The following is a 24,211-nucleotide window of genomic DNA, read 5'->3' as shown; positions in this document are numbered from 1 at the left end:
GCTATGTCTTTCTTGTCCTATGTTGCTATGTCTTTCTTGTCCTATGTTGCTATGTCTTTCTTGTCCTATGTTGCTATGTCTTTCTTGTCCTATGTTGCTATGTCTTTCTTGTCCTATGTTGCTCTGTCTGTATGCTATGTCTTACTTGTCCTATGTTACTCTGTCTGTATGCTATGTCTTTCTTGTCCTATGTTGCTATGTCTTGCTTGTCCTATGTTACTCTGTCTGTATGCTATGTCTTTCTTGTCCTATGTTGCTATGTCTTTCTTGTCCTATGTTGCTCTGTCTGTATGCTATGTCTTACTTGTCCTATGTTACTCTGTCTGTATGCTATGTCTTTCTTGTCCTATGTTGCTATGTCTTGCTTGTCCTATGTTACTCTGTCTGTATGCTATGTCTTTCTTGTCCTATGTTGCTATGTCTTTCTTGTCCTATGTTGCTCTGTCTGTATGCTATGTCTTACTTGTCCTATGTTACTCTGTCTGTATGCTATGTCTTTCTTGTCCTATGTTGCTATGTCTTGCTTGTCCTATGTTACTCTGTCTGTATGCTATGTCTTTCTTGTCCTATGTTGCTATGTCTTTCTTGTCCTATGTTGCTCTGTCTGTATGCTATGTCTTACTTGTCCTATGTTACTCTGTCTGTATGCTATGTCTTTCTTGTCGTATGTTGCTATGTCTTACTTGTCCTATGTTACTCTGTCTGTATGATATGTCTTGCTTGTCCTATGTTTCTCTGTCTGTATGCTACGTCTTTCTTGTCCTATGTTGCTCTGTCTGTATGCTACATCTTGCTTGTCCTATGTTGCTCTGTCTGTATGCTACGTCTTGCTTGTCCTATGTTGCTCTGTCTGTATGCTATGTCTTACTTGTCCTATGTTGCTATGTCTTTCTTGTCCTATGTTGCTATGTCTTTCTTGTCCTATGTTGCTATGTCTTTCTTGTCCTATGTTGCTATGTCTTTCTTGTCCTATGTTGCTATGTCTTTCTTGTCCTATGTTGCTATGTCTTGCTTGTCCTATGTTACTCTGTCTGTATGCTATGTCTTACTTGTCCTATGTTGCTATGTCTTTCTTGTCCTATGTTGCTATGTCTTTCTTGTCCTATGTTGCTATGTCTTTCTTGTCCTATGTTGCTATGTCTTTCTTGTCCTATGTTGCTATGTCTTTCTTGTCCTATGTTGCTATGTCTTTCTTGTCCTATGTTGCTATGTCTTTCTTGTCCTATGTTGCTCTGTCTGTATGCTATGTCTTACTTGTCCTATGTTACTCTGTCTGTATGCTATGTCTTTCTTGTCCTATGTTGCTATGTCTTGCTTGTCCTATGTTACTCTGTCTGTATGCTATGTCTTTCTTGTCCTATGTTGCTATGTCTTTCTTGTCCTATGTTGCTCTGTCTGTATGCTATGTCTTACTTGTCCTATGTTACTCTGTCTGTATGCTATGTCTTTCTTGTCCTATGTTGCTATGTCTTGCTTGTCCTATGTTACTCTGTCTGTATGCTATGTCTTTCTTGTCCTATGTTTCTATGTCTTTCTTGTCCTATGTTGCTATGTCTTGCTTGTCCTATGTTACTCTGTCTGTATGCTATGTCTTTCTTGTCCTATGTTGCTATGTCTTTCTTGTCCTATGTTGCTCTGTCTGTATGCTATGTCTTACTTGTCCTATGTTACTCTGTCTGTATGCTATGTCTTTCTTGTCCTATGTTGCTATGTCTTGCTTGTCCTATGTTACTCTGTCTGTATGCTATGTCTTACTTGTCCTATGTTACTCTGTCTGTATGATATGTCTTGCTTGTCCTATGTTTCTCTGTCTGTATGCTACGTCTTTCTTGTCCTATGTTGCTCTGTCTGTATGCTACATCTTGCTTGTCCTATGTTGCTCTGTCTGTATGCTACGTCTTGCTTGTCCTATGTTGCTCTGTCTGTATGCTATGTCTTACTTGTCCTATGTTGCTATGTCTTTCTTGTCCTATGTTGCTATGTCTTTCTTGTCCTATGTTGCTATGTCTTTCTTGTCCTATGTTGCTATGTCTTTCTTGTCCTATGTTGCTATGTCTTTCTTGTCCTATGTTGCTATGTCTTGCTTGTCCTATGTTACTCTGTCTGTATGCTATGTCTTACTTGTCCTATGTTGCTATGTCTTTCTTGTCCTATGTTGCTATGTCTTTCTTGTCCTATGTTGCTATGTCTTTCTTGTCCTATGTTGCTATGTCTTTCTTGTCCTATGTTGCTATGTCTTTCTTGTCCTATGTTGCTATGTCTTTCTTGTCCTATGTTGCTATGTCTTTCTTGTCCTATGTTGCTCTGTCTGTATGCTATGTCTTACTTGTCCTATGTTACTCTGTCTGTATGCTATGTCTTTCTTGTCCTATGTTGCTATGTCTTGCTTGTCCTATGTTACTCTGTCTGTATGCTATGTCTTTCTTGTCCTATGTTGCTATGTCTTTCTTGTCCTATGTTGCTCTGTCTGTATGCTATGTCTTACTTGTCCTATGTTACTCTGTCTGTATGCTATGTCTTTCTTGTCCTATGTTGCTATGTCTTGCTTGTCCTATGTTACTCTGTCTGTATGCTATGTCTTTCTTGTCCTATGTTGCTATGTCTTTCTTGTCCTATGTTGCTATGTCTTGCTTGTCCTATGTTACTCTGTCTGTATGCTATGTCTTTCTTGTCCTATGTTGCTATGTCTTTCTTGTCCTATGTTGCTCTGTCTGTATGCTATGTCTTACTTGTCCTATGTTACTCTGTCTGTATGCTATGTCTTTCTTGTCCTATGTTGCTATGTCTTGCTTGTCCTATGTTACTCTGTCTGTATGCTATGTCTTACTTGTCCTATGTTACTCTGTCTGTATGATATGTCTTGCTTGTCCTATGTTTCTCTGTCTGTATGCTACGTCTTTCTTGTCCTATGTTGCTCTGTCTGTATGCTACATCTTGCTTGTCCTATGTTGCTCTGTCTGTATGCTACGTCTTGCTTGTCCTATGTTGCTCTGTCTGTATGCTATGTCTTACTTGTCCTATGTTGCTATGTCTTTCTTGTCCTATGTTGCTATGTCTTTCTTGTCCTATGTTGCTATGTCTTTCTTGTCCTATGTTGCTATGTCTTTCTTGTCCTATGTTGCTATGTCTTTCTTGTCCTATGTTGCTATGTCTTGCTTGTCCTATGTTACTCTGTCTGTATGCTATGTCTTACTTGTCCTATGTTGCTATGTCTTTCTTGTCCTATGTTGCTATGTCTTTCTTGTCCTATGTTGCTATGTCTTTCTTGTCCTATGTTGCTATGTCTTTCTTGTCCTATGTTGCTATGTCTTTCTTGTCCTATGTTGCTATGTCTTTCTTGTCCTATGTTGCTATGTCTTTCTTGTCCTATGTTGCTCTGTCTGTATGCTATGTCTTACTTGTCCTATGTTACTCTGTCTGTATGCAATGTCTTTCTTGTCCTATGTTGCTATGTCTTGCTTGTCCTATGTTACTCTGTCTGTATGCTATGTCTTTCTTGTCCTATGTTGCTATGTCTTTCTTGTCCTATGTTGCTCTGTCTGTATGCTATGTCTTACTTGTCCTATGTTACTCTGTCTGTATGCTATGTCTTTCTTGTCCTATGTTGCTATGTCTTGCTTGTCCTATGTTACTCTGTCTGTATGCTATGTCTTTCTTGTCCTATGTTGCTATGTCTTTCTTGTCCTATGTTGCTCTGTCTGTATGCTATGTCTTACTTGTCCTATGTTACTCTGTCTGTATGCTATGTCTTTCTTGTCCTATGTTGCTATGTCTTACTTGTCCTATGTTACTCTGTCTGTATGATATGTCTTTCTTGTCCTATGTTGCTATTGTCTATATTGTAATTGTTTTTAATAACCTGCCCAGGGACTGCGGTTGAAAATGATCCGGCTGGCTAAAACCGACACTTTTACTGAAACGTTGATTAATGTGCACTGTCCCTGTAAAAATAAAAATAAACTCAAATAAACTCAAACTCAAAATAATGGCTTGTTTCACTGGTAGTTATGATAAGGTATTCATAGTCATGAAGTGTGTGTGTGTGTGTGTGTGTGTATATTTTACCATAATAAGACACTCTGTCCTGTGTGATGTCTTCTCTTCAGGCCTTTGGAGCATCTCTTTGTTTTTCTGTTTTGATGAAATAACTAATAATAAGTTCCTTTTAAGTTAGATTTTTTGTCCTTTTTTTCACTCAGGTGAAAAACATTATTGCACATACAGATATAGGATCTTTATTTGATGACTCTTTAAGTTGCTGAGAATTTTCCTGCACAACAGGAAATACACATTTGAAGTGTATTTGAGTTTTAAAGTTTGTGATTTCCTCTTTTAAATATCAAACTTTATTTGTTTATTTATTTCATCCTCTACAATGAATAAGAATCCACAAAATAATCCACATTTCCTCTTGCTGCAGGATTATTTTCCTGCTGTAGCAAACTGGCTCAAATTAAGATCCCACATCTGTAAAAAAGTTGATTTCTAGGGCATGCAGAACAAATGTGATGTGAACTAGATACCCCTGTACATTTTACAACCCTTACTACCTCACATTACAGCATGTTTACATTCCTCTGTGCCATTTCCCTTCTCCTGGTTCTTCCTTTATGTCAGGACAGATGCATTACGGTGGGATGGCCAAGCTTGTGTCTAACGTTCATTCATTTGTGTTCCAGGTCTGAAGTCCTTCTCAGCAGTCAGAGTGTGTGGATGAATCCAACTGGAGGACGAATCCCTTTGATTGGATCCCCATAGGTAAGAGCAACCTTTAAGTATCTGTCATCGCTGAAAGTGATTCTATTTGTTGGAGAATCAATATGTTCCTTAACATTTTATTTGTTTAATATATTTATTTACACTTTCATATGTTTCTCTCAGCGCTGCCAAACGACAGTACAGTATGTACTGGACTTACCTAACTACTGGCATATACACGGAGTAGACCAAACATTAAGAACACCTACCTAATATTGACTTGCACCCCGTTTTGCCCTCAGAACAGCCTCAATGTGTCGGGGTGTGGACTCTACAAGGTGTGGAAAGCGTTCCACAGGGATGCTGGCCCATGTTGACTCCAATGCTTCCCACAGTTGTGTCAAATTGGCTGGATGTCCTTTGGGTGGTGGACCATTCAGGAAACTGTTGAGCGTGAAAAACCCAGCAGCGTTGCAGTTCTTGAAACAAACCAGTGTGCCTGGTACCTACTACCAAACCGCGTTCAAAGGCACTTCAATATGTTGTCTTGCCCATTCATCCTCTGAATGGCACACACACAATCGTTGTCTCAAATGTCTCAAGGATTACAAATCCTTCTTTAACCTGTCTCCTCCCCTTCATCTACACTGATTGAAGTGGATCAAGTGACATCAATAAGGGATCATAGCTTTCAAATGGATTAACCTGGTCAGTCTGTGTTATTTAAATAGCATGTTAATCTTAATGTTTTGTCCATTCAGTGTATGAACATACAGTGTCTGGATTCACCTGGTCAGTCTGTGTTATTTAAATAGCATGTACAGTGTCTGGATTCATTGCAGTGCCAGTTGCCACACTCTCAGAAAGGAAGAGTGATATGTAAAACCATTTGTCCCTGTAGGAGAACCCTCTGAAAAAAGTCTCAAAATAGAACCTTTACAGTGGAACCAGAGGTTCTATATGGAACCAAAAAGGGTTCAATATGATCCAAAAATAGTTCTATCTGGAGGGTTCTCCTACAAAGACAAATAGTTCAATCTCAAACTGTTTCAGAGGGTTCTCCTACAGGACAAATTGTTCTATAGGGAACTTTATCAGAGGGTTCTCCTACAAAGACAAATGGTTCTATATGGAACTTTTTCAGAGGGTTCTCCTACAAGACAAATTGTTCTATATGGAACTTTATTTCTGAGAGTGCACATGCCTTGCCTCAGTCTCTTAGTAGAGGTTGTTGGGTTTATTGTTGGTTGGTTGCTGGCCGGTTGTTTGGTGCTTACTGGTCGTTGGTTTTGTGGCCATCACTTGTCTGTGGTCATCTCATCAGTGGCCATGGGCTCAGCCAGAGAAGGAACCCTGCAGGGTGAATCCATACAGGCCCTGTGTGTGTGTGTGTGCGTGCGTGCGTGCGTGTGTGCGTGCGTGTGTGTGTTCACCACAGGGAACAGAATCAGATACTAATGAACTTACAGTATAGCACAGTGTATGCCTTTGATGTGAATCTGGTCTAGTCAGTCAATCCACACCAGATAAGGCCCACACCTCAGGCTACAGTGGGCATTTTAACATTATGATGTTACAGCGTACGCACCAATTCCCTTTCTCTTAAAGGGCACAGTGGTTTGGAGGAAAAATGAAGTCCCAAAAATAGCTTTTAATCATGGACCATAGTGCAGTCTGTTATGGAGTCATGTTGTTGGGGACTAATAGTCTGTCTTTTAAAGTACATCAACAGTTGTCACTAAGTACTTTCACTAGTTGTGTTTTATTGAGTTATTGATCTTTTTAAAAGCAGAAATGGTGAATTCCCTGAAATAACGTAACACTTTATTACGAGCTGTCAGTGTCTCACTTACATTGACGTCAACAAATAGACAGGAAGAAATCTGTTTCTGTTCAGCACCATCCTTTCTCTGCAGGTTTCCAGATCAATATACATTCTCTCTCTCAACTGCTTTGTGTTATGTTGATCGGTGGCTATAAATACTGGTGGCCAATCTGGGTAGATCTCATTGGATTTCATTGATATGCAGTGGCATTACACTGGAAGGTAAAAGCTATTGATGAACAGATAGGCTACACGTGGCCTCAGAGCCTCGGAGTGTGACACTGTGTTTAACAACGACATGAGTTACTATGGCACCAGTAACCCACCTTCCACATCCGATGTGTGTTGTGTGTGTGTGTGTGTGTGTGTGGTGTGATGTGTGTTGTGTGTGTGCGTGTGTGTGTGTGTTGTGTGTTGTGTGTGTGTGTTGTGTGTTGTGTGTGTGTGTGTGTGTGAGAGAGACCTTCAGAGCATAGCTGTTAGACCTTTATGGTTACAGTATTAACATGCTAAATGCTGCTGCCACTGGTCGTTCCACATATAGACCTTGTCCACGATCCCCAGTCCACCTGACACATCCCCCATTCTCTCTCTCTCTCTGCTGGGATGGTAAGGATGAATGGACATGAGGATGGCCGGGAGGACCAGTGTGAATTGGCATCCCCCTATCCTTCATCCCTCCATCTGTTCATCAGGCAGGATGAGTAGTCTGAGGGTGGAGGGAGGGGGGTGGTGGGTGATGGGGGTGGAGGTGGGTGAGGGGGCAGGATGTGGGTGAGGGGGCAGGAGGTGGGTGATGGGGCAGGGTGATGGGGGTGGGTGAGGGTGGGGGGGTGATGGGGTGGAGGTTGGTGAGGGGGCAGGAGGTGGGTGAGGGGGCAGGATGTGGGTGAGGGGGCAGGAGGTGGGTGAGGGGGCAGGGTGATGGGGGTGGGTGAGGGTGGGGGGGGGGTGATGGGGGTGGAGGTGGGTGATGGGAAAGGGGGAGGTGGGTGAGGAGTTGGAGTTGGAGGGGGGAATCGGGGTCAATCCCTGGCAGAAATCAAGGATAGAAGAGAATCAGGGGATAGTCCCTGAGAGGGGGGCCGGAGAGAAGAGAGGTCCAATCCCCACACAATAATCCCTCCATCCCTCTAATGATAATTATATTATCAAGCACTAATAGTCCATTCATATGTGTACTACGAGGTGTCCAGTCACTTTACCTCTCTAGTCATTACTGGCCAGTAAGCAGGTTGTATTGTAATAAATGCTGAATAGATTGTAAGATTGGTAGGAAACTTCTGGATTCAGATAACATTGTACTTTGTTACATAATACTATGCTGCATCTGACAAGCTCTCCTCCAGCATTTTCTCTGTGTGTGTGTGTGTGTGTGTGTGTGTGTGTCTGTGTGTGTGTGTGTGTGTGTGTGTGTGTGAACTGTGCTATACTAAGAACTGTGCTATACTAAGAATGGGATAGATTGTAGGGTGCAGTAGCAGTCTGTGTGATCTAGGCTCTGTGACCTGATGGGAAGTGAATCTCAGACCTGCCATGTTTCCACTCTCCCTCATAGCGCCTCCTCCAATGCATGCTGGGTAATCACATTGTCCTCTCACCTGGTGAGAACAGACCTGCTGTGTGTGTGTGTATGTGTGTGTGTGTGTGCGTGCGTACAGTATGTGTGAAGAAAGACCTGCTGCCTGTGTGTGTGTGTGTGTGTGTGTGTGTGTGTGTGTGTGTGTGTGTGTGTGTGTGTGTGTGTGTGTGTGTGTGTGTGTGTGTGTGTGCGTGCGTGCGTGCGCGCGCGCATGCGTGCGTGCGTGTGTACAGTATGTGTGAAGAAAGACCTGCTGCCTGTGTGTGTGTGTGTGATGAGAGGTGAGAGACCACTGCAGTATAATCCACCCAATATCTCTCTGTCTTGTTTCACCTCATGGAGGCTGTTACATCTTTGGTGAACTATTGTACGTTCACATGAAGCCTAACCTGAGCTTTTAATAGATATATGTAGGCTTTAGCTCAGAGGGATAACATGGTCTAACATGGTTGTGAGGCACACAGAGAAAATAACCTCCAACACTCTACTCAACAAATTGGATGCAGTCTATCACAGTGCCATCCGTTTTGTCACCAAAGCCACCACTGCGACCTGTACGCTCTCGTTGACTGGCCCTCACTTCATACTCGTCGCCAAACCCACTGGCTCCAGGTCATCTACAAGTCTCTGCTAGGTAAAGCCCCGCCTTCAATAAGAAATTGTTCTTAACTGACTTGCCTCGTTAAATAAAGGTAAAAAAAGAAATATATATTTTCTCAGCTCACTGGTCACCATAGCAGCACCCACCCATAGCACGCGCTCCAGCAGGTATATCTCACTGGTCACCCCCAAAGCCAATTCTTCCTTTGGCCGCCTCTCCTTCCAGTTCTCTGCTGCCAATGACTGGAACGAACTGCAAAAATCTCTGAAGCTGGAGACTCTTACCTCCCTCACTATCTTTAAGCACCAGCTGTCAGAGCAGCTCACAGATCACTGCACCTGTACGTATTTCATCTCTAAATAGCCCATCCAATCTACCTCATCCCCATACTGTATTTATTTATTTATCTTGTTCCTTTGCACCCCAGTATCTCAACTTGCACATTCATCCTCTGCACATCCTACCATTCCAGTGTTTAATTGCTGTATTGTAATTAATTTGCCACCATGGCCTATTTATTGCCTTACCTCTCTTATCTAACCTAATTTGCACATGCTGTATATAGAATTTTGTACTGTATTATTGACTGTATGTTTGTATATTCCATGTGTAACTCTGTGTTGTTGTATGTGTCGAACTGCTTTGCTTTATCTTGGCCAGGTCGCAGTTGTAAATGAGAACTTGTTCTCAACTCAACAGACGACCGGGGTTTGATACCTGGACTGTTACACACATGCCCCATCATAGTCCAGTGTAGCACCATGCTGTAAACTTCCACTGATACTGTGATTCATCACCTAGCACTGCAGAGGGTAGGAGCCTTCTCACTGCAGAGAGTAGGAGCCTTCTCACTGCGGAGGGTAGGAGCCTTCTCACTGCAGAGAGTAGGAGCCTTCTCACTGCAGAGGGTCGGAGCCTTCTCACTGCAGAGGGTAGGAGCCTTCTCACTGCAGAGGGTAGGAGCCTTCTCACTGCAGAGGGTAGGAGCCTTTTCACTGCAGAGAGTAGAGGGTAGGAGCCTTCTCACTGCAGAGGGTGGGAGCCTTCTCACTGCAGAGGGTGGGAGCCTTCTCACTGCAGAGAGTAGGAGCCTTCTCACTGCAGAGGGTCGGAGCCTTCTCACTGCAGAGGGTAGGAGCCTTCTCACTGCAGAGGGTAGGAGCCTTCTCACTGCAGAGGGTAGGAGCCTTCTCACTGCAGAGAGTAGAGGGTAGGAGCCTTCTCACTGCAGAGGGTGGGAGCCTTCTCACTGCAGAGGGTAGGAGCCTTCTCACTGCAGCGAGTAGGAGCCTTCTCACTGCAGAGGGTAGGAGCCTTCTCACTGCAGAGGGTAGGAGCCTTCTCACTGCAGAGGGTAGGAGCCTTCTCACTGCAGAGAGTAGGAGCCTTCTCACTGCAGAGGGTGGGAGCCTTCTCACTGCAGAGGGTAGGAGCCTTCTCACTGCAGAGGGTAGGAGCCTTCTCACTGCAGAGGATGGCAGCCTTCTCACTGCAGAGGGTAGGAGCCTTCTCACTGCAGAGGGTATGAGCCTTCTCACTGCAGAGGGTGGGAGCCTTCTCACTGCAGAGGGTGGGAGCCTTCTCACTGCAGAGGGTAGGAGCCTTCTCACTGTAGAGGGTAGGAGCCTTCTCACTGCAGAGGGTAGGAGCCTTCTCACTGCAGAGGATGGCAGCCTTCTCACTGCAGAGGGTAGGAGCCTTCTCACTGCAGAGGGTAGGAGCCTTCTCACTGCAGAGGGTAGGAGCCTTCTCACTGCAGAGGGTAGGAGCCTTCTCACTGCAGAGGGTAGGAGCCTTCTCACTGCAGAGGATGGCAGCCTTCTCACTGCAGAGGGTAGGAGCCTTCTCACTGCAGAGGGTAGGAGCCTTCTCACTGCAGAGGGTAGGAGCCTTCTCACTGCAGAGGGTAGGAGCCTTCTCACTGCAGAGAGTAGGAGCCTTCTCACTGGAGAGGGTAGGAGCCTTCTCACTGGAGAGGGTAGGAGCCTTCTCACTGCAGAGGGTAGGAGCCTTCTCACTGCAGAGGGTAGGAGCCTTCTCACTGCAGAGCGTGGGAGCCTTCTCACTGCAGAGGGCAGGAGCCTTCTCACTGCAGAGAGTAGAAGCCACCCCTCCATCTCTCCACCTTCTACATCCCTCCACCCTCTCCATCCCTCCACCCTCTCCACCCCTCTATCCCTCCATCCCTCCACCCTCTCCATCCCTCCACCCCTCCACCTCTCCACCCTCTCCATCCCTCCACCCCTCCACCCCTCCACCCCTCCACCCTCTCCACCCCTCCATCCCTCCACCCCTCCATCCCTCCATCCCTCCACCCCTCCATCCCTCCACCCTCCCCATCCCTCCACCCCTCCACCCTCTCCATCTGTCCACCCTTCCACCCCTCCACCCCTCCATCCCTCCATCCCTCCACCCTCTCCATCTGTCCACCCTTCCACCCCTCCACCCCTCCATCCCTCCACCCTCTCCACCCCTCCACCCCTCCATCCCTCCACCCCTCCATCCCTCCATCCCTCCACCCTCTCCAACCCTCCACCCTCGCCACCCCTCCATCCCTCCACCCTCTCCATCCCTCCACCCTCTCCACCCCTCCATCCCTCCATCCCTCCATCCCTCCACCCCTCCATCTCTCCACCCTCTCCACCCCTCCACCCCTCCATCCCTCCACCCAGCCATCCCTCCACCCTCCCATCCCTCCACCCTTTCCACCCCTCCACCCCTCCATCCCTCCACCCCTCCATCCCTCCATCCCTCCACCCTCCCCATCCCTCCACCTCTCCACCCCTCCACCCTCTCCATCTGTCCACCCTTCCACCCCTCCACCCCTCCATCCCTCCATCCCTCCACCCCTCCATCCCTCCATCCCTCCACCCCTCCATCCCTCCACCCTCTCCACCCCTCCACCCCTCCATCCCTCCACCCCTCCATCCCTCCACCCTCTCCACCCCTCCATCCCTCCACCCCTCCAATCTCCACCCTCTCCACCCCTCCACCCCTCCATCCCTCCACCCCTCCATCCCTCCATCCCTCCACCCTCCCCATCCCTCCACCCTCTCCACCCCTCCATCCCTCCACCCTCTCCATCCCTCCATTCCTCCACCCTCCCATCCCTCCACCCTTTCCACCCCTCCACCCCTCCATCCCTCCACCCCTCCATCCCTCCATCCCTCCACCCCTCCATCCCTCCACCCTCTCCACCCCTCCACCCCTCCATCCCTCCACCCCTCCATCCCTCCACCCTCTCCACCCCTCCATCCCTCCACCCTCTCCATCCCTCCACCCTCTCCACCCCTCCATCCCTCCACCCCTCCATCCCTCCATCCCTCCACCCTCCCATCCCTCCACCCTCTCCACCCCTCCACCCCTCCATCCCTCCACCCCTCCATCCCTCCATCCACCCTCCCATCCCTCCACCCTTTCCATCCCTCCACCCCTCCATCCCTCCACCCCTCCATCCCTCTATCCCTCCACCCTCCCCATCCCTCCACCTCTCCACCCCTCCACCCTCTCCATCTGTCCACCCTTCCACCCCTCCACCCCTCCATCCCTCCACCCCTCCACCCCTCCATCCCTCCACCCCTCCATCCCTCCATCCCTCCACCCCTCCATCCCTTCACCCTCTCCACCCCTCCACCCCTCCATCCCTCCATCCCTCCATCCCTCCACCCTCCCCATCCCTCCACCTCTCCACCCCTCCACCCTCTCCATCTGTCCACCCTTCCACCCCTCCACCCCTCCATCCCTCCATCCCTCCACCCCTCCATCCCTCCACCCTCTCCACCCCTCCATCCCTCCACCCTCTCATCCCTCCACCCTCTCCACCCCTCCATCCCTCCACCCCTCCATCCCTCCACCCTCCCCATCCCTCCACCTCTCCACCCCTCCACCCTCTCCATCTGTCCACCCTTCCACCCCTCCACCCCTCCATCCCTCCATCCCTCCACCCCTCCATCCCTCCACCCTCTCCACCCCTCCATCCCTCCACCCTCTCATCCCTCCACCCTCTCCACCCCTCCATCCCTCCACCCCTCCATCCCTCCATCCCTCCACCCTCCCCATCCCTCCACCCTCTCCACCCCTCCATCCCTCCATCCCTCCACCCCTCCATCCCTCCACCCTCTCCACCCCTCCATCCCTCCACCCTCTCATCCCTCCACCCTCTCCACCCCTCCATCCCTCCACCCCTCCATCCCTCCATCCCTCCACCCTCCCCATCCCTCCACCCTCTCCACCTCTCCACACCTCCACCCTCTCCATCTGTCCACCCTTCCACCCCTCCACCCCTCCATCCCTCCATCCCTCCACCCCTCCATCCCTCCACCCTCTCCACCCCTCCATCCCTCCACCCCTCCATCCCTCCATCCCTCCACCCTCCCCATCCCTCCACCTCTCCACCCCTCCACCCTCTCCATCTGTCCACCCTTCCACCCCTCCACCCCTCCACCCCTCCACCCCTCCATCCCTCCACCCCTCCATCCCTCCACCCCTCCATCCCTCCATCCCTCCACCCCTCCATCCCTTCACCCTCTCCACCCCTCCACCCCTCCATCCCTCCATCCCTCCATCCCTCCACCCTCCCCATCCCTCCACCTCTCCACCCCTCCACCCTCTCCATCTGTCCACCCTTCCATCCCTCCACCCTCCCCATCCCTCCACCTCTCCACCCCTCCACCCTCTCCATCTGTCCACCCTTTCACCCCTCCACCCCTCCACCCCTCCATCCCTCCACCCTCTCCACCCCTCCATCCCTCCACCCTCTCATCCCTCCATCCCTCCACCCCTCCATCCCTCCATCCCTCCACCCTCCCCATCCCTCCACCTCTCCACCCCTCCACCCTCTCCATCTGTCCACCCTTCCACCCCTCCACCCCTCCATCCCTCCATCCCTCCACCCCTCCATCCCTCCACCCTCTCCACCCCTCCATCCCTCCACCCTCTCCATCCCTCCACCCTCTCCACCCCTCCACCCCTCCATCCCTCCATCCCTCCACCCTCCCCTTCCCTCCACCCTCTCCACCCCTCCACCCCTCCACCCTCTCCATCCCTCCACCCTCTCCACCCCTGCATCCCTCTATCCCTCTATCCCTCCACCCTCTCCACCATGTCAACAACATGGTTTCACAATAGGTCTGTGGGGAGGCCCGTGTGGCCGTGTGCTGACCATCAGCATTATCCCAAAGCCCCACAGAACAGAGACAGAGCCCCGTAGAGAAAGACCAGAGGATTGTGTGGATGCTTCTAGAATGTCTGACCCCATCCAACCATCAATAGGCAGGCTGTGTGTGAGTGAAAGGGCTGAGGTCATTGATTTGAACTGGGGCACAAAGCCACGCTATGATCACAATCCGGTCAGAGGCCTAGTTCAACAAGGAGACTATGAGGCTTGGTTTCCTAACAAGAGGTGTTGGTGTAGTCTGTGTGTGTGTTGGTGTCATTTATTGCCATGGTTTTTCTGTGTGGATACAGTACCATGAGAGATCCGATCAGTAAAAGCAGCACATCTTTACTCACCTTGTACGTCCAGAGGAAAGTGTATAATATGTTTGACATCCCTACATCCAGGAGTTAGTAAATCAATGGAAGGTGTTTGCTTACTGCCACATTTTCATACTTTTTACTCTGATGTGAAGGAAAGTGTTAACTCTCTATTGTCTGCAGAACAAATGAGTGTTTGTAAATAATACTTAACTTTATACGCCAGTGATCGCAGCGGCATATTTCCCCGTGGATTAAGAAATGTTACCCCTTATCTTTATACAGCAACGCATTAGTCCTGAAGAAATGACACATTTTTATTTTACCTTTATTTAACTAGGCAAGTCAGTTAAAAACAAATTCTTATTTTCAACAACAGATTTGTACCTTGTCAGCTCGGGGGGTTTGAACTTGCGACCTTCCGGTTACTAGTCCAACACTAACCACTAGGCTACCCTGCAGCACTGTAGCCTAAAGTAGCTAGTGCAGCTCTCCTCAGATTCAGACGAGCGTGCACGGCCTTCTTTGACTCAGTCAAGTGGTGCTGCTTCAGTGTCTAAACCAACTCCAGCTGTCTCTCTGAGAGCAGAGTGTTGGAGAGCTGCATTTAGACTGAATTCCCACTCAGAGTTGTCATAAAGATGGCTGTGTTAGTGTCTCTTTGTGTCTCCTCTCCTTGGCTACTCTTCAATCGAGGAGGTTCACTTGGTAACAGAGTAGGAACTCGTAGACCAGGGAGCGTTGCCATGGACACGGCGTAGTGATTTTGGAAGTGGCACTCCGGCTCACTCCCCAGCTCTTGACCCTGAAGTCTCACTTACCCACAGTGTCACTGGGCAGAAAATACATTTCCCATCAAAGACAGTTCCTAGTGTTCAATCCCCTCCCTGACCAATATGATATACTATGGGTCAAATTGAATGAGAACTGAAGTCAGAGTCTCACTGTTGGTACACGTGCTTGGCATCGTGTCATGTGTGTGTATGCATAAGTGCATGTGTGCAGACGTGTGTGTGTGTGTGTGTGTGTGTATGGGCATTTAGTGTGACTGTGTGTCTGCATACGTCCGCACCTCCTCATGCATGTGTGCAGACGTGTGTGTGTGTGTGTGTGTGTGTGTGTGTGTGTTTGTGTGTGTGTGTGTGTGTGTGTGTGTGTGTGTGTGTGTGTGTGTGTGTGTATGGGCATTTAGTGTGACTCTGTGTCTGCATACGTCCGCACCTCCTCATGCATGTGTGTGCGGCTGACACTCACACATGAGAACAATCAATAGACCTTCCACCTTGTGACACCAGTGTGACTCTCCTCTCTGTGTGTCAGACCAGTCTCTGTGGACTCTGCTGCAGTGGGCAGGGCATTAGCATGTGAATGGAGGCCTAAACAAACAGAGTGGGAGACCCGGGGGAGTTTGAGAAGGGGCCTCCTTACATCCATATGGACACATCATAGAGTCTGTAAAGCTTCCATACAGACCAACACACAAGCAGTGTTCTTAACGCAGTGACAACCACTGTCTCAATCCGGCTGCTTAGTGCTCACCATACAGACCAACACACAAGCAGTGTTCTTAACGTCGTGACAGCCACTGTCTCAATCCGGCTGCTTAGTGCTCACCATACAGACCAACACACAAGCAGTGTTTTTAACGCAGTGACAGCCACTGTCTCAATCCGGCTGCTTAGTGCTCACCATACAGAATGGGCTGGAAGACAATGAACGTTAGCATAAAAACACACACTTGTCATATTAACAAAAAATAAGTAATTGTGTTTGTTTATCGTCTGTGAGTAGTTTTATTTTAGCACTCAGGACCTACTGAGTTGGCCAGAGCGGAGACTGAACTAAAAGCCTTTTTTTTAATATGGTGTCCAAGTGGCCCACTATTCATTCACTATTCATTCACTATTTATCCACTATTCATTCACTATTCATTCACTATTCATTCACTATTCATTCACTATTTATTCACTTTTTATTCACTATTCATTCACTTTTTATTCACTATTCATTCACTATTTATTCACTATTTATTCACTATTCATTCACTATTCATTCACTATTCATTCACTATTCATTCACTATTTATTCACTTTTTATTCACTATTCATTCACTATTTATTCACTATTTATTCACTATTCATTCACTATTCATTCACTATTCATTCACTATTCATTCACTATTTATTCACTATTCATTCACTATTCATTCACTATTCATTCACTATTTATTCACTATTTATTCACTATTCATTCACTATTCATTCACTATTCATTCACTATTTATTCACTATTTATTCACTATTTATTCACTATTCATTCACTATTCATTCACTATTCATTCACTTTTTATTCACTATTCATTCACTATTCATTCACTATTCATTCACTATTCATTCACTATTCATTCACTATTTATTCACACGGAATTGCTTGCAGGGCCAAATAAAAGGAAGCAAGATGTCCTTGATGTGTACACACACAAATTAACATTTTTGTGTGTACAGTACAGTACTCATTCATTTGAGTCCTCCATGCTGCTCTGTAATAGCAGGCCCCAGTTCATATTGTAATCGCATCAATCATCTCCACGCTGTGCCTCTCCTACAGAACAACACACGGACCTACAGTATGAGGAATTAATGGTGGAACTAAATGGAGGAATGTATGTCTTAAGGTGTCATACATTCCAGATTCTGAAATATGGAAATCCTGACATTCAAGTCAAGTCCTTGTGTCAGTGCGGAGACTGGGTTCTGTTGTGTTGCCCTATGATGTGTTACTGACTGGGGGCTTTTAATTCTCAACCTCCCTGGAGATGTGACATGGGTGTGAGAGTGAGAGTGAGTGAGTGAGTGAGTGAGTGAGTGAGTGAGTGAGTGAGTGAGTGAGTGAGTGAGTGAGTGAGTGAGTGAGTGAGTGAGTGAGTGAGTGAGTGAGTGAGTGAGTGAGTGAGTGAGTGAGAGAGAGAGAGAGAGAGAGAGAGAGAGAGAGAGAGAGAGAGAGAGAGAGAGAGAGAGAGAGAGAGAGAGAGAGAGAGAGAGAGAGAGAGAGAGAGAGAGAGAGAGAGAGAGAGAGAGAGAGAGAGAGAGAGAGAGTGAGTGAGTGAGTGAGTGAGTGAGTGAGTGAGTGAGTGAGTGAGTGAGTGAGTGAGTGAGTGAGTGAGTGAGTGAGTGAGTGAGTGAGTGAGTGAGTGAGTGAGTGAGTGAGTGAGTGAGTGAGAGCACGACAGCCGGACCCCCTCCCCTATACATCCCTCCCTTCTCCAGACCGGCATCCCCAAAGTGCACGGTTGGGGGTTGACACCAAATTACACAAACATTACACAAACCCAAATCGACAGTTGAGCATGTGGGACTGTGAGGCTAAAGTATAAGGTCTGTAGTGGTAATGATAGTCTCTAGGTATAAAGACTACAGTATAAGGTCTGTAGTGGTAATGATAGTCTCTAGGTATAAAGACTACAGTATAAGGTTTGTAGTGGTAATGATAGTCTCCATGTATAAAGACTACAGTATAAGGTCTGTAGTGGTAATGATAGTCTCCAGGTATAAAGACTACAGTATAAGGTCTGTAGTGGTAATGATAGTCTCCAGGTATAAAGACTACAGTATAAGGTCTGTAGTGGTAATGATAGTCTCCAGGTATAAAGACTACAGTATAAGGTCTGTAGTGGTAATGATAGTCTCCAGGTATAAAGACTACAGTATAAGGTCAGGGGTTGTAGTGGTAATGATAGTCTCCAGGTATAAAGACTACAGTATAAGGTCTGTAGTGGTAATGATAGTCTCCAGGTATAAATACTACAGTATAAGGTCTGTAGTGGTAATGATAGTCTCCAGGTATAAAGACTACAGTATAAGGTCTGTAGTGGTAATGATAGTCTCTAGGTATAAAGACTACAGTATAAGGTCTGTAGTGGTAATGATAGTCTCCAGGTATAAAGACTACAGTATAAGGTCTGTAGTGGTAATGATAGTCTCTAGGTATAAAGACTACAGTATAAGGTCTGTAGTGGTAATGATAGTCTCCAGGTATAAAGACTACAGTATAAGGTCTGTAGTGGTAATGATAGTCTCCAGGTATAAAGACTACAGTATAAGGTCTGTAGTGGTAATGATAGTCTCCAGGTATAAAGACTACAGTATAAGGTCTGTAGTGGTAATGATAGTCTCCAGGTATAAAGACTACAGTATAAGGTCTGTAGTGGTAATGACAGTCTCCAGGTATAAAGACTACAGTATAAGGTCTGTAGTGGTAATGATATTCTCCAGGTATAAAGACTACAGTATAAGGTCTGTAGTGGTAATGATAGTCTCCAGGTATAAAGACTACAGTATAAGGTCTGTAGTGGTAATGATAGTCTCCAGGTATAAAGACTACAGTATAAGGTCTGTAGTGGTTATGATAGTCTCCAGGTATAAAGACTACAGTATAAGGTCTGTAGTGGTAATGATAGTCTCCAGGTATAAAGACTACAGTATAAGGTCTGTAGTGGTAATGATAGTCTCCAGGTATAAATATCAATGTACTGTATCCTCAGAGGCCCTTCCTTAGGACAACACAGTAACACAAGGCTAGCTTAAACAGACCCCTGCTTTTATGTGAAGTTTAATGTGGCGTTGGTATCATGGGCCACATAGGGATGTGAGCTGGCAGTGTGTGTGTGTGTGTGTGTGTGTGTGTGTGATGTGAGATGGCAGCAGAGCAGCTGAGGTTGGTTACTAGGGGTTAGGGATGAGCTCAGGCATTCTAGCAGACTCACTGGGATGAACGGAGGCACGGAGGAGGGAGAAAGAGGGGATGAAGGGAGTGAGGGGGGTGAATGAAAGGTGGAGGGGTGGAGGAGGGAGAAAGAGTGGGGGAGGGACTGAGAGGGGGGAAAGAAGGGTGAAGGGGCAGAAGAGGAGTGAAATGGAGAGAAACTGAGGCCTGAGATGTTGTGGTTACTCTCTCTGTCTCTCTCTCTCTTTGTCTCTTTGTCTCTCTCGCTCTTGCTCTCGCTCTCTCTCTGTCTCTCTCTGTCTCTCTCTCTCTCTCTCTGTCTCTCTCTCTGTCTCTCTCTCCTTCTCCCTCTGTCTCTCTTTCTCTCTCTCTCTTTCTCTCTCTATCCCTTCTCTTAACATCTCTCCATCTCTAAGTTAATGACTTGTGAGGGTAGAGATCAGTGTAATTGGCCACATCCTAGGGAAGTGTTAGGTCACAAACAGCCCTGTTCGGCATGATCCATCCTGACAATGCACAGCAGCCTCCCTCACTCGTCACACTATACTAATCCACCACAGACACAGCTACACTACATTAACCCACCACAGATACAGCAACACTACATTAATCCACCACAGATACAGCCACACTACATTAACCACCACAGATACAGCCACACTACATTAACCACCACAGATACAGCCACACAACATTAACTACCACAGATACAGCCACACTACATTAACCACCACAGATACAGCCACACTACATTAACCACCACAGATACAGCAACACTACATGAACCACCACAGATACAGCCATTAACCCACCACAGATACAGCAACACTACATTAACCCACCACAGATACAGCCACACTACATTGATCCACCACAGATACAGCCATTAACTACCACAGATACAGCAACACTACATTAACCCACCACAGACACAGCAACACTACATTAACCACCACAGATACAGCAACACTACATTAACCACCACAGATACAGCCACACTACATTAACCACCACAGATACAGCCACCACAGATTAACCCACCACAGATACAGCAACACTACATTAACCCACCACAGATACAGCCACACTACATTAACCACCACAGATACAGCCACACTACATTAACCCACCACAGATACAGCCACCACAGATTAACCCACCACAGATACAGCCACCACAGATTAACCCACCACAGATACAGCCACCACAGATTAACCCACCACAGATACAGCAACACTACATTGATCCACCACAGATACAGCCACACTACATTAACCACCACAGATACAGCCATTAACCCGCCACAGATACAGCCACACTACATTAACCACCACAGATACAGCCACACTACAATAACCCACCACAGATACAGCAACACTACATTAACCTACCACAGATACAGCCACCACAGATTAACCCACCACAGATACAGCAACACTACATTGATCCACCACAGATACAGCCATTAACTACCACAGATACAGCCACACTACATTAATCCACCACAGACACAGCAACACTACATTAACCACCACAGATACAGCAACACTACATTAACCCACCACAGATACAGCAACACTACATTAACCACCACAGATACAGCAACACTACATTAACCACCACAGATACAGCAACACTACATTAACCACCACAGATACAGCAACACTACATTAACCACCACAGATACAGCAACACTACATTAACCACCACAGATACAGCAACACTACATTAACCCACCACAGATACAGCAACACTACATTAACCACCACAGATACAGCAACACTACATTAACCCACCACAGATACAGCAACACTACATTAACCACCACAGATACAGCAACACTACATTAACCACCACAGATACAGCCACACTACATTAACCACCACAGACACAGCAACACTACATTAACCACCACAGATACAGCCACACTACATTAATCCACCACAGATACAGCAACACTACATTAATCCACCACAGACACAGCAACACTACATTAACCACCACAGATACAGCCACACTACATTAACCACCACAGACACAGCAACACTACATTAACCACCACAGATACAGCCACACTACATTAACCACCACAGACACAGCAACACTACATTAACCACCACAGATACAGCCACACTACATTAACCACCACAGATACAGCCACACTACATTAACCCACCACAGATACAGCAACACTACATTAACCTACCACAGATACAGCCACCACAGATTAACCCACCACAGATACAGCAACACTACATTGATCCACCACAGATACAGCCATTAACTACCACAGATACAGCCATTAACTACCACAGATACAGCCACACTACATTAATCCACCACAGACACAGCAACACTACATTAACCACCACAGATACAGCAACACTACATTAACCACCACAGATACAGCAACACTACATTAACCACCACAGATACAGCCACACTACATTAACCACCACAGACACAGCAACACTACATTAACCACCACAGACACAGCAACACTACATTAACCACCACAGATACAGCCACACTACATTAACCACCACAGATACAGCCACACTACATTAACCACCACAGATACAGCCACCCTACATTAACCACCACAGACACAGCAACACTACATTAACCACCACAGACACAGCAACACTACATTAACCACCACAGATACAGCCACACTACATTAACCCACCACAGATACAGCAACACTACATTAACCACCACAGATACAGCCACACTACATTAACCACCACAGACACAGCCACACTACATTAACCACCACAGATACAGCCACACTACATTAACCCACCACAGATACAGCCACACTACATTAACCCACCACAGATACAGCCACACTACATTAACCCACCACAGATACAGCAACAAATAACAACCTATACTGCTGTAAGAGCTTGGATCACAGGGCTGGATCACAGAGACAGAGGAAGGTGGCCTTAACTGTGATATACAACTGCATAGCAATGATACCATCACAGGCACACACACTGTGTGTAGTGTACGGAGCGTACACTACACACAGTGTGCGTACCAAATGGCACCCTATTCCCTAACAGCCCTATGGCCCTCAGTCTAAAGGAGGGTGGTCTATAGGAAATAGGGAGCCGTGTTCCCCTTCTTCAACAGCTGTCCGTTAGTTTTAACACCTTGACAAATTGACCCCCCCCCTCCTACCCTCTCTAGCCCTCTGTGGTTGTCAAATGGTACCCTACTGCCTAGCATAGACCCCTGTGCACCCTGGTCAAAAGTAGTGCACTATGTAGGGAATAGGGTGCCATTTGGGATGCATACAAAAAATATGTCAAGAGTCCTTTCAGATAACTGAGTATAGCAGCTTGGCAACAGTACGATTTTGCATCTTCGGGCGTTTGATTGACAGGCCCTTCCATCTCCGGTGTTTGATTGGCAGGCTCTTCCATCTCCGGGTGTTTGATTGGCAGGCTCTTCCATCTCCGGGTGTTTGATTGGCAGGCTCTTCCATCTCCGGGCGTTTGATTGGCAGGCCCTTCCATCTTCGGGCGTTTGATTGACAGGCTCTTCCATCTCCGGCGTTTGATTGGCAGGCTCTTCCATCTCCGGGTGTTTGATTGGCAGGCTCTTCCATCTCCGGATGTTTGATTGGCAGGCTCTTCCATCTCCGGGCGTTTGATTGGCAGGCCCTTCCATCTTCGGGCGTTTGATTGACAGGCTCTTCCATCTCCGGCGTTTGATTGGCAGGCTCTTCCATCTCCGGGTGTTTGATTGGCAGGCTCTTCCATCTCCGGGTGTTTGATTGGCAGGTTCTTCCATCTCCGGGCGTTTGATTGGCAGGCCCTTCCATCTCCATGCATTTGATTGGCAGGCTCTTCCATCACCATGCATTTGATTGGCAGGCTCTTCCATCTCCATGCATTTGATTGGCAGGCTCTTCCATCTCTGGCTTTGATTGGCAGGCTCTTCCATCTCCGGCTTTGATTGGCAGGCTTTTCCATCTCTAAGCATTTGATTGGCAGGCTCATTCTTTGGCAGTGAGTTTGTTGTTGTTTTTCTTTCTGCCTTGAGACATTTCAAGTTCTCCTCTCCTGAGGGGGCAATGCATACAATGCACCCACACCATCAGTTGCCATGGCACTGTGGGTGTGCTGGGTGTAATTTGTTCCAGAAGTTGACATCTGACTAGTATGAATGTTATGTTTTTTCATTTCAAAGGGTTTTATTGGTATGGTATGAAGTATTGTATATTTGCTCAAAATCACAATGGTGGCATACCTCTGAACATTCCAGTATGCTGTTATTTATCACACCAAATATGTCATTCCTATGTGCATCTCTATGTGAGATATGACATCCTGTATAAAAGCTGTTATTTTTCCCACTGTCACAGCTACTGTTGTCTGTTTTACAAATACTGGGAGTGTGTGTGCAGAGATGGGTTTCACTGTGTCTGAATGCTGAATGCTCCAATCTGTGTGTGCGTGTGCATGTATGTGTGTGTGTGTACAGTTATCCCCAGCCAGTGAGATTTGCTTATTTGTGAATGTTGAGTGTGTGTCTACAATAGTAATTCAGTGAGATGGTTTTCCATCCAACAGAGCAGAGGCCTGTAACCCTGTAACCCTGTAACCTTTAACCTCTACCCTGTAATCCTGTAACCTTTAACCTCTACCCTGCAATCCTGTAACCCTGTAACCTTTAACCTCTTCCCTGTAATCCTGTAACCCTGTAACCTTTAACCTTTAACCTCTACCCTGTAATCCTGTAACCTTTAACCTATGTGTGTGTGTGTGTGTGTGTGTGTGTGTGTGTGTGTGTGTGTATGGCCATGGCCATGAATAGTATTTAAATGGGGTACAGGCTTAACTGATTGACAGCAGAGACATAATATAATATGTCATTTTAATGAATAGTTTGGGGTAGGCCTCGTCTCAGAGAAATTCTCCTCAGAGCCAGGTGCTGATGACAGGTTGCCCTATGCTGGGAGAACGGGGCTTCAGGTTATTATGTTGGAAGACTGTTGCTGCAAAACATCAAGTGAGAAACAAGGGGTGAGTTGACATAAATGCTCCCCCAGATTTATGCCCATTGGTTGACCGAAAGGGAAGTGATCCCTTAGGTTAACCAGGAAGCGTGGTGGAATTGGGTTAGTGTGCCATGTTCATTGGCTGAAATGAATAGGTGAATGACATTCCACACACTGGCTAATGGTAAAGAGGAGGAGAGATGTGATGCTATCCTGATGAGGTAACATTAATAACACTCCCATACCAATAGCTGCTTTCCTGATGAGGTAACATTAATAACACTCCCATACCAA

The 24,211-nt window shown here is 47.0% G+C and overlaps 1 protein-coding gene across 13 annotated transcripts in view; it reads left to right on the top strand.

Annotated features, from left to right (window-relative positions):
* Window positions 1-24,211, top strand: part of LOC110500989 (neuronal cell adhesion molecule) — a 128,180-nt gene that overhangs the window by 59,378 nt on the left and 44,591 nt on the right. For all 13 annotated transcript variants that reach the window (XM_036945241.1, XM_036945242.1, XM_036945240.1 and 10 more), the window contains exon 2: window positions 4,680-4,758. The gene's annotated coding sequence lies outside the window, so the exon portion shown is untranslated. The remainder of the gene's footprint in view (window positions 1-4,679; window positions 4,759-24,211) is intronic.

The sequence above is a fragment of the Oncorhynchus mykiss genome, chromosome 15 (genome assembly GCF_013265735.2).
Source record: "Oncorhynchus mykiss isolate Arlee chromosome 15, USDA_OmykA_1.1, whole genome shotgun sequence".
Classification (NCBI taxonomy): Eukaryota; Metazoa; Chordata; class Actinopteri; order Salmoniformes; family Salmonidae; genus Oncorhynchus; species Oncorhynchus mykiss.
This window is presented reverse-complemented; position numbering and strand designations above follow the sequence as displayed.